Here is a 17,429-nt window from a genome sequence, read left to right on the forward strand (position 1 = left end):
ACAGGACTTTGGATGTAGTCCTGCCTAACAGGTGAGTTGGGAGGAAAGTTTACAGTCAAATGTTGGTCAAGTATAACCCTCTACCATTCTTCTCTCCCGTGTTCCACATTTCAGGCAAATGAACGAAGGAGGCCCCTGTGAGTGTAAAACAGTCCAGACTCCTGATTTCTGTCCCCAGCTCTGTCACTGACCCACTTCTCTTCTTTGGGTAGGTCATTTCTCTCTGGGCCTGAGTTTCCTCACTTTTTAAATGAGAGAATTAAACTTTGCAATCTCCAAGGCCCCTTCTCACTCTGAAAACCCTATCTACATGGTCAGATACGATCACACATCCCCAATGTCCTGGGATCATTAAAAGCTCAGCCCACTAATAGAACCGTGTGGTGAGAATGGTAACGAGGATGCTGGTCAGTCTGACACAGGAGCCTCAGAGATTCCTGCTTGATCTAGATATCCGTTAAGCCCGGTACCTTCTTCTACAAGTATCAGAAACCCTGTAACTGACTAACTTAAACTAACTTAACAGTAGAACTAACTTAACTAACCGAAACAGGGCAGTCCATTTATAATAAGACAGTTTATTATAAAAAGAAATTCCAAGGTGAGGGCAGCACTAGGGTGAACTACAGTCAACTCTGAGATGTCACCAGCTGTAAGATGCGCCCTGATATTACGTTCCACTAAGGAAGAAAAATCTCTGCCAGTTACGTGATGACATGCTACAGCTTATAAAACACGTCTGATTTCAGAGATTAATAAATATGGAGGGAAATGTATCTTAGAATCCAGTAGGCCGGGCGCGGTGGCTCACACCTGTAATCCCAGCGCTTTGGGAGGCTGAGGCAGGTGGATCACGAGGTCAGGAGATCGAGACCATCCTGGCTAACACGGTAAAACCCCGTCTCTCCTAAAAAAAAAAAAAAAAAATTAGCTAGGTGTGGTGGCGGGCACATATAGTCCCAGCTACTCGGGAGGCTGAGGCAGGAGAATGGTGTGAACCCGGGAGGCGGAGCTTGCAGTGAGCCGAGATCACGCCACTGCACTCCAGCCTAGGCAACAGAGCGAGACTCCGTCTCAAAAAAAAAAAAAGAATCCAGTAATACAGTAATTCAGTAGCTCAAGGATGTCATCTTTCCAAACTGCTGTTCTTCCTCCAGCTGCTCCCTTGATGGCTGCAAGATGACTGCAGCCCATCCAGTCAGACAAGACAAAGCCAAGACCCAGGTAACTCTGCCTCTAGAATCGCTTGAACCGGGAGGTGGAGGTTGTAGTGAGCCAAGATCGTGCCACTGCACTCCAGCCTGGTGACAAGAGTGAGACTCCATCTCAAAAAAAAAAAAAAAAGAAAAAAGAAAAGGGAAGCCTCTTCCAGAAGCCTTGCAACCAATTTCCTCATGTCGCAGTGACCAGAACATGCATGCTTGTTGGCATCCTAGTCATTGCCAAGGACCCAGAGTTATCCTGGAGGGGACAGTGTCAACCTGCTCAGGATCCCTACAGCTGGGGATGGGCCCTTCCCTGAAAGGGGATAGTTGTCACAGGCAGGGTTTTGTTCACAAGAAGGAAGAAGGGAATGGACAGGGAACTATTAAACCAAGAAAGTGTACTAGAAAGTTGGGGAAAAAAAAAAAAAAAAGAAAGTGTACTAGAAAGTTGATAGTTTTTTCTAGGTAGGAGTGACAGGAAGATGGTTCATGATTAATTTCAGTGATCTTCCTGCTCTGAGCATTTGAGTGTTTCAAATTTTATTGTATTAAATTGTTTCCCTCATTTATAAATTCTGTGATAGTAATTATTTTCTGCATATTTTAATGTAGAGAGGTACATATTCAGTTTTGGAAATAGTTGGGATTACAGGTGCACACCATCACACCTGGCTAATTTTTTGTATTTTTAGTCGAGACAGGGTTTCACCATGTTGTCCAGGGTAGTCTCGAACTCTTGACATCAGATGACCCACCCATGTCAGCCTCCCTGTTGTTGGTTTTCTGAACAGGACTGATGGGGCAAACTCTGTAGGTTACTCCGTGTTGGGACTAGCATTTTTGGTACAACAGTTCTTTTCTGTGAATGTTACCAGGGATCTTCTTGACCTTGTTCCCGCGAAAGCTTTACCCTTACCTGAGTCTCTCTTCATTCAGCCCAGGGACTTGGAGAGTTCAGGGGAGAAGCAGGACAACTGGAGTCAAAGATTTAATACTCATTTATTCGTTCATTGGACATTTACTAAACCTGAATGTATACAGGGCTGAGTACTAGATTCTGGGTGGTGGGGACATACCACCTGAGACTTTAGTGTGGCTTTTGAGGAATTTATTGCTGGAGGTTACATATGCTGTCTACTGCCTTAGGATATTTCTTTGCTTTGTCCATCAACTGCATGTGTCTGTCTCTATTTATAGTGCAGAACTTCTGAAGAATAGCATTTGGTGTAAGAAGGTGTAAGTGAGCAAAACCTGCCTGCTCAAGCTATTATTTTTTTTGGTAAATCTAAAAGACACTGTTTTGTACTGGGGACTTGCTCCAATTGTAAATTGGAATATGAAATTTGACCTCACTTTCCATGTAGGGAAAAGGGCTAGATCATTTTAGTACTCATTCCTCCAGAAGAATCTGAAATAAATATTCATTGGTTCAAATCTCTCATATTTGAAACCTGTATGTTCTAATCACAACAAATCCGATTAGAAGCTATCTGTACTAGAATTAAGAGGGCTAGAGGGAGAGAAACAGAAATTGCCAACATAGTTTTTTTTTTTTTTTTTTTTTTTTTTGAGAGAGTAGTTAGCCTTGCAGTAAAATCCCTTCTGTCAGTTACCTGCGTAGTCTGCAAGCTTATCACTGTAATGTCTGCATGGAAGAGTGACCTCAGCAACCACACATGTAAGTCAGACTTCTGATTATGGTTTAAATCTGATAGTGCTTTTGAAATTCCCTTTTAGAGATGCAGACTCCTTTGCATAGAGATGAACCATAGAAAATGGCGAAGTTTTCCTCTCATTTCTGGGAAAAGGATTAAAATCAGACAGGTAATTAAGACTGGAATCCAAAAAGAAATATCTCTCACCTTCCTGCCCCCGCCCCCAGTCTAGTTCACAAGCAATATCTCTAGATTACATCTCAAGTCCTGCTCTTCTCCCCGTCATCACTGATGGGACCCAGGTCCAGGTCACCCTCTTTTCACACTTGGGGTCCTGCCAACGTCTCCTCACTGGACTCTGCTTCTACTCTGGCCTCTACATAAAGCAGCCAGAGCAACATTTCATGACACAGATTTAATTTTGTCCCTAATGGTTAAACCCCTTAGTGGCTTCTCATCACATTCGCAATAAATTCCAAACTCCTCTTATTGCTGGTCTGCAAAGGCTTCTGTGATCTGGCCCCTGCTGGTTCCACTGCCTCGTCACCTTCCACCCTCCTCTCTCTCACCCTGTCCTTGCTAAGCTTCTTCACTGTTCTGGGAAATCTCCAAGTCTGAGAGCACCTGTGCCTCAGCACTTTCTGTTCCTTCTGCCAGCTGTGCTGTCTTCACAGTGTGCTGGGTGTCCTTCTTCCCAACACGCTTTTTTATTATTAAAGTTTTAAAATCCATAAAAGTAGAATGGGAAAATGAACTCCCATGGGATAATCCCCCAAATCCCAAATCACCAACCTTTGGCCGTGTTTTATCTATCTTTTGTTTCTTTCTTTTTTGCTTTTGCTTTTTTGTTGTTGCTACTGGAATGTTTTAAAGCAAATCCCTTGTGTCATGTCATTCTACCCCAAGCACTTGTTTCTGCAAAATAAGGACATTCACTTTTATAATCACAACGCCATTATCGCATGTAACAGAATTAACGATTCCTTCATATCATCAATACTCTGCCTGTATTCGTATTTCCCTACTTGTCTAAAAATGCCTTTTTACAGTTTGTTTTTTATCAGGATCCAAACGAACTCCACATGATCTGTTTGGTGTTTGTCTTCTCCACTGTTCTCCTCCTAGCCTCCATTTATCTTGCTGTGCTTTCTGTGATGTCTCTTTGCTTTTATGTTTCTTTTAATTTGGTCTTTATTTCTAACATTGTTTTCCTTCACATTTTACTGAGTTTTGCCAGTTCTCATTTCGCATGTTCTTGTCCAGCCATCTCGCTTCTGAGAACGTCTGTTTCTGATTTGTGCTGTTTTTTCAAAGCAGCAGTTAGTTGTTTCCTTAATTTCTTTCAGCTCAGTTTGAAATAATTGGTTACAGTTTTCACCAGCTTGTGGTCACCGTTTTGTATTGTGGACTGTGCTGTTCGGCTTCACCTTGTTTTCTCCTATAGTACTGGGTAAGGTGGTATTGTAGTATTTCTGTGTTGCCCCCATGGAGGGCCCTTCCATGGAGAGAGCATGGTAGCCAGGGCGGCCTCCTGGCCTCAGCGAGGATGAAGGCACTGGGTACGTGTCTGCACTCTGTGGCCACCCCAGCCTTCAGGTGCTGTGCTGGTGGCCCTGCCAGGCCCTGGGCAGCCCACCCTCCTTCCACTCTGGGCGTCCCGCCGGCTTCGTTTGGGTTCGGCTCCCAGCCACGTGTCCGCAGAAAAGGAGCTGCTTTTCTGAGTGGAGGTTCGCTGGGTGGTTCTGCAGCCCCCAGTGACCCTTTTGTAAGGGTTTGTGGGCGTCTGCATGCAAACACTCAGAGGACTTTGCCCAATCTGCTTGCTGTTCCCAGACCCACTTGTCAAGGCTCCCGCTGCAGGGCCCTCTTCTGGAGGTGAGTATCTACTGGAGATCTTGGGATCTTGTGGCACTAGGGCAGGTCATTTTTCGCCTTTCACCTCCCTCCCACCCCTCCACGCCCCCCAGCCCTCCAGCCTCACAGCTGCTGATGCTGGGCGGTGCTGCCCACCTGTGTGCTGTGGATCATGGGGAGTTCTTTAAATCTGGCTTTACTGAAGAGTTCATTCAGCTCTCACTATTATAGCTGCTTTGTCTGGTTTCCAGGAGGAGATTTAGAGAGATTCCAAAATTATGCTGGCTCCATCAGATGAGAGGTTGCCTCAGGGCCTTCCTGACCACCTGCAAGTAGCCACTCTCATGCGCTGCCCTCTCAAGCCTCTAAGCTCTGTGTGTGGCGCGAGTCACCCCGGACCTGCTCTTCATCCTCACAGTCTGCCAGGGCCATCTGGCTCCCTCTCCAATCCCTCTTGGGCTGGAATAGCAGCGGCCTAGTGTAAATGATGGGCACAACAGGCTTATCCTCCCTTGCCACCAAGAAACTGGGAAACTTTCCCCAAAAGCTCTCAGCCTCTTTATTATGGTTAGGTTACTCTGAAATAGAAGTAAAAGAAAAATCTTTTTCTAAAATGTTATGAGGGCACTTAATATACAAAATGCAACAGGAAACCTCCATTGAAGATATTTAAAATAGTAATGAAATGTACACTGAATCAACCGTCACCAAATACTAAAAATCCAGGCTCACCTTGTCCCAGCAGAGAGGACTGATATCTTGGTCTCTTGTCTTTCCATTATGGAGTCCCTCATATCTAAGACTGAGTAAACTCTAAATCAGCGGTCCCCAACCTTTTTGGCACCAGGGGCTGGTTCATGAAAGATAATTTTTCCATGGATGGAAGGTGCGGGGGGCAGGAGTGGGGGGTGGTTTCGGGATGATTCAAGTACATTACGTGCATTGTGCGCTTTATTTCTGTTATCCATTACATTGTCATATATAATGAAATAATTATATAACTTATCATAATGTAGAATCAGTGGGAGCCTGAGCTTGTTTTCCTGCAACTAGACGGTCCCATCTCGGGGTGATGGGAGGCAGTGACAGCTCATCAGGCATTTGATTCTCATAAGGAGCGTGCAAGCTTGATCCCTCGCATGCGCAGTTCGCAGTCAGGTTCACACTCCTGTGAGAAGCTAATGCGGCCGCTGAGCTGACAGGAGGTGGAGCTCAGGAATGTGGGCAATAAGGAGCGACTGTAAATGCAGATGAAGCTTTGCTCGCCCACCACTCGCCTCCTGCTGTGCGGCCCAGTCCCCAGCAGGCTCAGACTGGTACCCGGCGGTGGCCCAGGGGTTGGAGACTCCTGTTCTAGATTCACAAATACAGTGTTTTGAAGTGTTTCCATTAGGGAGTCCTATAAAATAATGGGAAGAAAGATGGACGTAGAGCAGAAACAAAGCAAGATTCTTGTCCCATCTCTGCCTCTTAGTAAAGATGCGACCTCGGGCCTCTCTTCACACACTAGGGTTTCTACTGTCAGTAAAAGAGGAGGGTTGGGTCCCTTTCACCTCGTAGTACTAGGATTTTTTTTTTTTTTGAGACAGGGTGTCTCTCTTGCCTAGGCTGGAGTGCAGTGGTGTGATCTAGGCTCACTGCAGCCTCAATCTCCTGGGCTCAAGTGATGCTTCCACCTCAGCCTCCCGGGTACCTGGGACCACAGGCATGCAAAACCATGCCCAGCTTATTTTTGTACTTTTTGTAGAGATGAAGTCTTACTGTGTTGACCAGTCTGGTCTCGAACCTCGGGGTTCAAGCAGTCCTCCTACCTTGGCCTTGCAGAGTGGTGGGATTACGGGCATGCACCACCGTGCCTGGACTCAACATTCTTATAAGCATAAATATCTTTTAGCTTAAGACCCATTGTAATTCCTGAGTATGAGAATCATGAGGCCGGACGCAGTGGCTCACCGCTGTAATCACAAAGCTTTGGGAGGCTGAGGTGGGTGGATCACAAGGTCAGGAGATTGAGACCATCCTGGCTAACACGGTGAAACCCCGTCTCTACTAAAAGAAATACAAAAAATTAGCTGGGCGTGGTGCCGGGCACCTGTAGTCCCAGCTACTCAGGAGGCTGAGGCAGGAGAATGGCATGAACTCGGGAGACGGAGCTTACAGTGAGCCGAGATGCGCCACTGCCCTCCAGCCTGGGCGACAGAGCGAGACTCCATCTCAAAAAAAAAAAACAAATCATGAGAGGCCAGGCACAGTGGCTCACGCCTGTAATCCCAGCACTTTGGGAGGCCGAGGAGGGCGGATCAATTGAGATCAGGAGTTTGAGACCAGCCTGACCAACATGAAGAAACCTCATCTCTACTTAAAAAAAAAAAAAAAAAAAAATTAGCCAGGCATGGTGGCGCATGCCTATAATCCCAGCTACTCAGAAGACTGAGGCAGGAGAAATTGCTTGAACCCAGGAGGCAGAGGTTGCAGTGAGCTGAGATCGTGCCATTGCACTCCAGCCTGGGCAACAAGAGCGAAACTCCATCTCAAAACTAAAAAAAAAAACAAAAAAAAGAATCATGAGAGGAAAGTGTTTTCTGAGCTGGAGACTCTGCTGTAAGTGCAACCTGATAATGAAAGCAGAAGTAATATCTTTAAAATATATACTTCAGTTTAATTTTACAATTATCCATTTGCAAGTAGCCATTGAGCATTTTTTGTTGATTCACAGTGGTGGTGTCATGGGAGATACATTTAAGAGAGGTTTATTGGGAAGGTAAGGTTCTGCAGATTGTACCATGCATTTCTGAAAAATTTGAATTAACACCCACAAATTGGAATGGCCTAGGGTTTATATTTTGAATAAACTTATGGCATATTTATTCAAGCACAAAGATTTTTGTACAGAGTAAAGAACAGTGTAAGAAAGTATTCAATTACTGATAGAACATTAATGATAGCTATTGTATATCAAGCACATATTATATGCTAGACCCTGTGCCAAGCACATTACATACATGGTTATTTAGCGATGCCGTGAGTGAAATATTATTGTTCCTTTTTATCAGATGAAGAAACTGATATACAAGAAAGTTAAACAATGCCACACAACTAGTGAAGAGTGAAGATGGTCATAGCTCTGGTGAGCATCCAGATAGTACTTGCTACGTGCTCGAGTCCAAGTACTCTGCATTTTTTTTAGTCATTGAGTCTTCCAGAATTCCTGTGAGGTTGATATTATTAGGTATCTTTTGCAAAAGAGGAAACTGAAGCACAGAGAGGTTAAGTGACTTGGCCAGGGTCACATAGCTAGCTCAGGTCCTGTCAGAGCAAGGACTTGAACTTGGGCACTTAAGCGTTGGGAGTCCAGGTTCTTGTCCACTAGGTCATGCCACCCAGCATCAGTATAGTGACTGACAGACTCCAAAGTGCTTGCTTTCAACCATTTCATTACAAGTGGTACTAGAAGAGCACAAGGGATCCTAAGTAAAGACATTTTAAACTTGTCCTTTTTTATGTTAGGGACAACATTGGGATTTTAGCCATATAGCATGTAACCTGAAGTTCAGCACAAATAAAACTTTCTCTTGCCTGGTCTCTGAAATCTCGAGTTTGGGGACCATTAGTGGAAATGCACTTCCTTTTTCTTTTCCTTTCCTTTCCTTTTTTTTTTTTTATTTTTTTTATTTTTTATTTTTAAACACATGGTCTGGCTCTCTTGCCTGGTCTGGAGTGCAGTGGCACAATTACGGCTTACTGCAGCCTGGACCTCCTGGGCGGAACTGATCCTCCTATCCCAGCCTCCTGAGTAGCTGGGACTACAGGCAAGTGCCACCATGCCTGGCAAATCAGTTGCTTTTGGTTTTGGTTTGGTTTTGTTTTTTTAAGAAACAGGCTCTCACTGTGTTGCCCAGACTGATCTCAAATCCCTGGCCTCAAGCAATCCTCACGCCTCAGCCTTTCAAAGTGCTGGAATTACAGGTGTGAGTCACCACCCCTGGCCAAAATGCAGTCTTTATTCTTAGGTGTCAGACCATACTACAGGGTGGAAGTCCTGTCTGGGATGCACATAGTTGCTAAGGAGCACTAAAGACTCCCGGGTCCCTGAAGGTCACCTGCTGTCTTGCTGATGCTTGGTTACTTTTCAGTGGTGCATTATATTTTGCCAAACAACACTTTGAAAAAGTGTTAATTTAAAAAGAGAATTCCCAGCGGTTGGTGGTGGCGATACAGGTCTAAAGCTAGTGACATGTTTTTATCAGAAATTTGAAACAATATTTATCGAGAAAGGGGAACAGCCTAGGGTCTGTTGTTTAAGTGGAATCCTTTATTTTTTGTTCAAGAAAAAGTGAAGTGATGCCTTGCAACATAAGGTATCCCAAGACTTTAATCAACCTGTAGACTCCTAAGAAGCAAAGCCAGGCTTTGCATCTCACTCAGCTCTGCTGTGGTGGCACCAGAGAGCCGGTGGCTCTGAACCATGAGTGACAGAGAAGGACCAAGAGCAACAGATCCAGCATCACTGCTGCTCCTTGTGGTTATTGAGCGAATCTCTTGGAAGGTCTTTAGTGGCTTTTCAACTTGAAAAGAACAAATTTGAAATAAATAAATTGATCCATTAACCTGTTACAGGAAGGTTCCCACTGTGCTTAGTACCCCCAAATCATCTCTGATAAGGTTGACTAAACCACACTCTAATAGATTTCAGAGTAGTATGTGGACCATAAAATGACCATTAACCAGCTTGCTTTGTTTATGAGAGTCAGGCACTTAATGCCATGGCCTTGCGCTGGAAGTACGTTCCACTGTGGTATGTTTCAACTCTGTGAAGTCATTGATCAGATGAAAATGACCAGTTAGCAAGTAAGTGTTTCCTGGGCTGTAGGCCTTATGAATAATGTGTTCTTCAGTTAAAATCAGCACTTTAAGCAATTGTTTAAACCTAACCATTTGGGAATGAGGAAGAGAGCTTCATGAATAATTGATTTTCAGAAGAAAAGATTAAGGGATCTGAACTTTTTCACCTTCCCAAACCTTTTTGACTTAAGTGACAATACATACAAATGCTGTAAATCCAGATAAATAAAAGTCATAATGCATACACAATGTATGTAAGTTTATTATACTTTCACTTTTAAAAAGCCTTTATTGAAAAGGTGTAGGCATGTAAATACAGTGAGTTTAAAATAAGAACTGGGTATGGAATTGCTGGAAGGGTTGTGAGATTTTAGATGTAGCGTTGAACATGCATTAGCATAGTACCATGGGAAAGCTTAAAATATGGGTAATATGTCCTTGTATCAGAAAGGACTTCATCAAAGCCGACCAGTTTGATCCCTTGTGCTTAAACATTATGCTTTCCACTTTCTAAAACAGACCACTGTCTTACAAGAATTGCACGTCCTTGGTTCAAGGTTTAAATAAGAGAATTTGGAATGGGGGTTAGGTATCAATATCACAACACCCAAATTCTCCTCGCCACCTTCTTCCTCTTGTTCTTATGTTATTGAAAATACCCAGTTTTGCATTTGTGGTCCTGTCTGATACTTGGCCAGAGTGATTTGTCTTAGTGGCTGAAATTTTCATTGACCATCTTGGCACTGAAGGAGCTACTGAAGGCACAAAGGAGCGTGGATATTGCTTCACAGTCATAATACCAACACTACCACCACCACGACCATCACCATCACCTCCACTACCATATCACCTCCACCATCACCACCACCATCATGATCATCTCCACCATCACCATCACCTCCACTACCACCACCACTACCACCATCACCCCCACTACCGTCAGCATCACCATCACCTCCACCATCATCACCATCACCTTCACTACCACCATCATTTCCACCATCACCACCACCTCCTCTGTCACCATCACCTCCACCACCACCACTGTCACCTCCATCACCATCACCTCTACCAACACCATCACTACCACCACCATAGGCTCTGCCATCACCACTACCATCACCATCTCCACCCCCACCACCACCATCACCTCCACAACCACCATTACCATCTCTACCACCATCATCACCTCCACCATCTCCACCTCCACCCCCACCATCACCACCCGCACCATAACCTCTACCTCCAGCACCTCCACCACCACCATCACCTCCATCACCTCCATCACCATCATCACCAGCACCACCACCACCACAATCACTGTCAACCACCACCATCACTGCTGGCAGCTGTTATTTATTGAGTGATTACTCTGTCAGACACTGTTCTGAGCACTTCACACTGATTAACCTTATTTAATCCTAACAACCTTCTGAACTGGGTGCAACTATAATCTTCATTTTATGAATGAGGAAACTGAAGCTTAGAGTGATTAATTACTTGCCCAGGTTCACTGGAGCCCATATTTTTAACCCTTTCAGCTTCTATACCACCTTCTCCACTCTCCTCACCATCAGATCAGTACTCACTCTGGGTGGGTAGCCAACATCATAGAAGGGCACACTCACTTATGCACTATTCATCTTTTAACCCCCGTAACAAAATGGAACACAGTCAAGAACCAAGAAGTATGAGAGGAGGCCTAACCCAAAGTGCTGTTGTCGGTTTCCCATACTGTCAAAGACCCTCTCACAAAGCCCATTTTCTCCGGGTTGTCAGGGTAACGAATTTGGAAACATGCAGCACACACACTAACAACAGCTAGGAGCCAATGCTTATATAACAAGAGAGGAGACGGGCAGAACTATAAATATGAAGCACAGGAGCCGAGGCTCATAACATTCACAAAAATTAAGTTGTTTTCTCGTTAGGAATAAATGTAAGTATATCTTTGTTTTAAAAAGATATCGTAAAAATAGAAAAAATTAAGCGTAAGCATTTGAAGAGATAGGCGTGAAGAATCTGAAACCTTTGCTAATGAGAAAGGGCGCATTCTCCCGCAGTGGTGGACAAATGAGGGGAGGCTGGGGCACTGAGCCTGGCTCCTTACTGCTATTGGTGTCATAAATAGTTTCGCTGTGATATAGGAACCTGCCTTGTTCCCATCTTCTTTTTCTGCTTGCTACTTCGGGGGGCTTTAAAAATTTTCATGTTTAAGTTAGGGGGCCTCCCATTTTAAGCTAGTCACACTTGAAATATATCCCTTGAAATTATCCAAACTTAATTTCTGGCCATTTTGTTTCAGAAATGCTAACCTCAGGGGGTCTTTGTTCTCTACCCTAAAACTTAATCTATTTGGAAAAATTCCATTTCCTCTCTGTAGAAATTGACTGGCCATGGCTCCTGTGAATGATACGGTTGCTGTTATCCCTGAACACTGTAAAAATGAACTTTGCAACAGTTGGGTAGGACCCAAACAGAAAATGATGTATGACTTGGAAATAGTTTAGCTGAACATTATGCTTTAATATTTTACTGGCCATTGTGGCACAAGTTTAGAAATATATGTTCGGCTTTTTAAAGTTTTATTTTTGGATTAGAAACTTTCTTGCAAACCAAAATAGATGAATCAAGTGTATTTGAATCAATGCTAAAATGTCGTCCACATCTGCGGAATGAAAATCATTAGCCAGTTACTTAAAATTCAGATAAAATGAAACCATCTTACTATGAACTTCATCCAGCTTTCCTCTTCACTTTAGGAAAGAATGCCAAGAATATTTACAAAAATTTGTTTAACAGGATTACTGTTTTATTCCAAAAGATTTAAAGAAAATGCCAAAACAGATACTAATTGAGCGTGAAATAGCACCCAGCCGGGATTGAGTTGAGTATGTCCAAGCATCCACTTTAAACACAAGCTCATGATTTCTTGAATCTGTGTTTGAAAATAGATGAAGGTTTCTCAAAACCTAGTGGGATAATTTCGATTACATGTAAACTATGAACAGAATTTATTACTGGAAAAGTAAGAGTGGATCAGAATATAATACTCCTATCAAAAAAAATCACAGACCAGACACAATGGCTCACACCTGTAGGCCCAACACTTTGGGAGGCTGAGGCGGGTGGATCACTTGAGCCCAGGAGTTTGAGACCAACCTGGACAACGTGGTGAAACCCTGTCTCTACCAAAAAAAGACAAAAATTAGCTGGGTGTGGTGGCACATGCCTGTAATGCCAGATACTCAGGAGGCCAAAGTGGGAGGGTGACTTGAGCCTGGAAGGCAGAGGTTGCAGTGAGCTGTGATTGTGCCTCTGCAGTCCAGCCTGGGCGACAGAGTCAGACCCCGTCTCAAAAATAAATAAATAAATAAATAAATAAATAGCAACGGAAACTTTTTTACATGTGGCTGTAAGAGTCTCTTAAATCTGCCTTTTGGAAGAGTTTATTGGTTCATAATGCTTATCAGTAGCCACATTTTAAATGTCTCCATCTCAGACTAGTATATGGGGAAAATAAAACATTCAGAAGGATCTAAGTTCCAATCCCAGCTTTGCCTACCACTAGATAGAAGTCAGTGGTAGCCTGTCCACGGAGTAACAAATTTGGACTAGCTATCCTCTCAGTTGTCTTCCGTCTCCAGGATTACATGATTCCTTTGGAGACTATCATTATAATTCTTTTTTTTTTTTTTTTTTTTTTTGAGACGGAGTCTCGCTCTGTCGCCGGGGCTGGAGCGCAGTGGCCGGATCTCAGCTCACTGCAAGCTCCGCCTCCCGGGTTTACGCCATTCTCCTGCCTCAGCCTCCTGTGTAGCTGGGACTACAGGCGCCCGCCACCTCGCCCGGCTAGTTTTTTGTATTTTTTTAGTAGAGACGGGGTTTCACCGTGTTCGCCAGGATGGTCTCGATCTCCTGACCTCGTGATCCGCCCGTCTCGGCCTCCCAAAGTGCTGGGATTACAGGCTTGAGCCACCGCGCCCGGCCTCATTATAATTCTTAAATCTGTCAACTTTTGGAATATATTTCCAAACATGGATTGATTCACTGAAGTGCCTTTCACGTCATGGAGAAAACAGCGCTAAAGGTGCACAGCACATATTGTCATCTTTCAGAGCGAGAGAGCAGAAGAAGGCTCTTTAGCCGTAGAGTGTTTAGGGTCCCTGTGGATATGGCTGTGCTACCCTAAGTGGGAAGGGGCTGTAGAAAGCAGCACGTCCCCAGCGTGAGGCTCCTTAGCTGGTTCGTGAAAGCAGCGGTTCTGTCCTGTGCCCTGCTGCCTTCATCAGGCCTTGAACACAGAGGCCAATGGTCAATCATTATTTACAGTGGAAATCTGGAAAAATGCTATTTCCCAGAGCTGTCGGTGGGCCCTCAGAACCTTCATGAAGATGATGAAAAGTTTCCAAGTCCTGCTAATACTCATACTACAGCTCATCAAGTGAAATGCTTTACATTGTTTAACAACAGAAAACGTGCTCTACTGTTCTGAACTCAACAAAGAAAGAAACCTTTGAATTAAGGCTGAAAAATATCAGAGAGCATTTCAGGCAGGGAAAAAATCCTGTTCTGTGATCGGGATGTGTTTACCCAGAGCCACCGCCCAGACAGCTTCGAGCTTCTGTCTCTGAAGCAAGCAGCCATTGTGTTGCCTTCTTGCCTGCTGCGACATATACCACATGCGGGCCATTTTTACAGGCACGTGATGGGTTTCAGTGTCAAGACTGTTGCCCGGTGGGCAAAACCCTCACTTATTTTGGAGGGTTAAAAATGTTGATAAGCAAGAGTTCAGCCTCCTTGTTTTCGTACCCATTTAGATCAGCAGAGGCCTCTCTAATGACACTCTTCTCCAGCTCCCCTGCACTGTGGCAGGAATAATTCCACGCGTAATGAGGCAGGTGTCCAGCTTTAACCCCACATGCCTCTACAGGCGGTCATTTCTTGGCCTCTCCTGGCAGCCTCTCCTCTGCTAGCATTCTCCCCATTGTTTCGTTTTGCCTAATATTTAACCTCGGTGTTTCCTGCTGTCACTCTGTCTTATTATTCTCATCGACTGAGGATAATTGATCTGTCTTCACTCAGCAATTTCCATTTGCATGTTTTAGGAGTAACTGTGTCATCTCTCTTATTTTGTGGTAGACACTCTCCCCTTGTTGTTAAGGCTTTGTATACCTGTGTTCAAAGGGATTACTGGCTGTATTCATCTTCTGTACATACGCTCCAATTTGTCATCCCTCATTATTATTCACATTGGTACTACACCTGTTTTTACCAAAATGGAATGATTATCTCCCATTTTACATGTAATCCTTTATATTAACACAATTCTCAGCAGTTGATTTTAACGCTGTTGCGTTGTTGACTCCTTCACAGTGTGATTCACTCCAGTCTGTGTCAGGACAAAGGTGAGATCTGAGTGAGAAAGACTCTTTGCTGCATCATTTTGAGCCGTGTCCCCAGCTCTTGAGCTGTACCCACTCAAATGTTTCTTGTGTGCACGAGCGCACACACACACCCCACTTCACGAGTCAGAGCGTCAGGCTACAGCCTTCCTGGGGTAGGTGCATATGGTGATATTTGGAGCATTAAACAGAGTGATTGATATGACACAACTGAATCTGAGTTACAGCTGCATCTGTTAATTGTAACAGATCTCCTGTTTACAAGAGTGGGTGTCTGAAATTTAAGAATTCAAAGACCTGGATGCTTATATTCCTGGCTTCTATTTCTAAAGCCGTTGACATTTAAGTAAATAATTGTTTTTATCTATTCTATTCTGAGATCCTCAAGTGAAAGACAGATTAGGTATGTGCCCTTTAATTACACATGCCCTCTGAACATCCTACGCAGCCACATTAGGGCAGCCTACTCAGCTACAGTAAATATCCATTTGTGAACTGTAGTGGGCAGAGTCTTTCCTGTAAATTTCCTTGATTACAAAATTTGTTTCCTGGGGTTCTTGTTAAAATACTCATCTTTAGTCCTCAAGCTTAGTTGCAATAGTTCTTTCTAGTTACAAGTTTCTTCAGAAATTTCTAGTAATGGGCCCCCCTAGATAGTGGCAAAGACCCCATATTTTATGCCAGAATGGTACTTGGAATTGTTCTGCTGCTATATACTGATAGATTTCACTAAAATCTATCAAGTATAACAGATTCCAGTTATTCCCAGAGGTTAAGAAATAGGCTGTTCTGATTAATTTGAGTTTTCTGGAATAATTACCATATATACCATTTAAAGATGGACAGTCTTTATAACTGTGTAATTGCTTCTTTGTGCATGTAGTAAGCTCTCAGGAAATGTGTATCGAGTTGACTAGAGCTGGAAGGACCCTTAGAGATTACCTTGTCTAAAGAAGAGGAAGCCAAAGCCGGAGGGCTGGATGATTTGCCCACTGTGGTCTGCTGTACAAGGAGGAGAGCCAGGATGGAATCTAGACTTTTCCAAAGCGGCACCAGGATTCTTTCAGCTAATTACACCGCCCTATATGCTTTGGGTTAAGGTGAGGTGGAGAAAACTGTGGCAAAGGACCCAGCTGCGTGGATTCTGGGTCAGAGTTTAATGTACTGAGCTGTCTTCATCACATAAGTGACTACTTAGTGCGGGTCTACACGTGTGTTGTGCTAGGAAATATGCCAGGCCTCTTCCATGCCGTACTCATTTAGTCTTCACAGCCACCTTATGGAAGAAGATACTGTTATTGTCCCCATTTCAAGATGAGAGTCGAAGCCCAGTAACTCACCTCACTTCATAGAGCGGGGAATTGGACCGAGGCAGTTGGATGCCTGATTTCATGATCTAAACCACAGCACTGTCTTCTATTAACTGTTCTCATTCAACATGAAAATAATTTTCTATTCAAAAATTGTTTTGAGGGAAATATCTTACTTCAGTAGTGATGTACAGGTCTCAATATGTCAAAAATGTTTTCTCTATTCAAACGCATGTGAAACTCGTAATAGTCCAGACGGGCAAATAAAGAGCCAAAGGGCTTCTTCACAAGATGAGGTTGTCCTGCTGAAATTCTGCTCAACGCGTGAAGTCTGCGTCTCCTCTCCAGCTATCTCTGAACACGTTCACGTCCATTTTCACCCTATACAGGTTATAGCTGTAAAGACCGGTCACAGGCTCAGATGGGAATGCAGCAGTGATTATAACACCAAGCTTGGTGCCTGAGCCTTTCAGGACTGTAGTTTCACAGGCACAGGTGATGAGGCAGCTGCTGACCCTCATCTGGTTTGGCACCACGGTGGGAGCTGATGGCCTCCCCAGCACTGACATAGTCTGGAGAGCAAAGCAACCTGAGCTGTCATTGGCTGAGTCCCTGGGGGATCCTGTCTCTTGCCTTGTCTAACCAAGACTTATTTATTAAAAACCACTTAATTTGGCCGGGTGTGGTGGCTCATGCCTGTAATCCCAACACTTTGGGAGACCGAGGCAGGTGGATCACGAGGTCAGGAGTTCGAGACCAGCCTGACCAACATAGTGAAATGTCTTCTCTACTAAAAATACAGAAAAATTAGCTGGGCATGGTGGCGTGTGCCTGTAATCCCAGCTACTCAGGAGGCTGAGGCAGGAGAATCACCTGAACCTGGGAGGTGGAGGTGTGCAGTGAGCCAAGATTGTGCCACTGCACTCCATCCTGGGTGACAGAGCGAGAATCCATCTCAAAAAAAAAAACAAAAAACTAACCACTTAATTTGACTCTCATCCTATTAATATTTGAGATTAGTGCTGAGAATTCCATGTGTGTTCCAAGCATTTTTTAAAAATCAACTTGATTGAAGTATAACTTACATAAAATAAAATACACCAATTTTATGTATGCTGTGTTTATGAATGTACAATTCAATGAGTTTTGACAAATATA

At 43.9% G+C, this 17,429-nt stretch overlaps 1 protein-coding gene across 7 annotated transcripts in view; it reads left to right on the forward strand.

Moving 5' to 3' along the window:
• The window catches only part of MED27 (mediator complex subunit 27), a 228,534-nt gene that overhangs the window by 105,776 nt on the left and 105,329 nt on the right, over positions 1-17,429 (forward strand).

Source organism: Macaca mulatta, chromosome 15 (genome assembly GCF_049350105.2).
Source record: "Macaca mulatta isolate MMU2019108-1 chromosome 15, T2T-MMU8v2.0, whole genome shotgun sequence".
NCBI lineage: Eukaryota > Metazoa > Chordata > Mammalia > Primates > Cercopithecidae > Macaca > Macaca mulatta.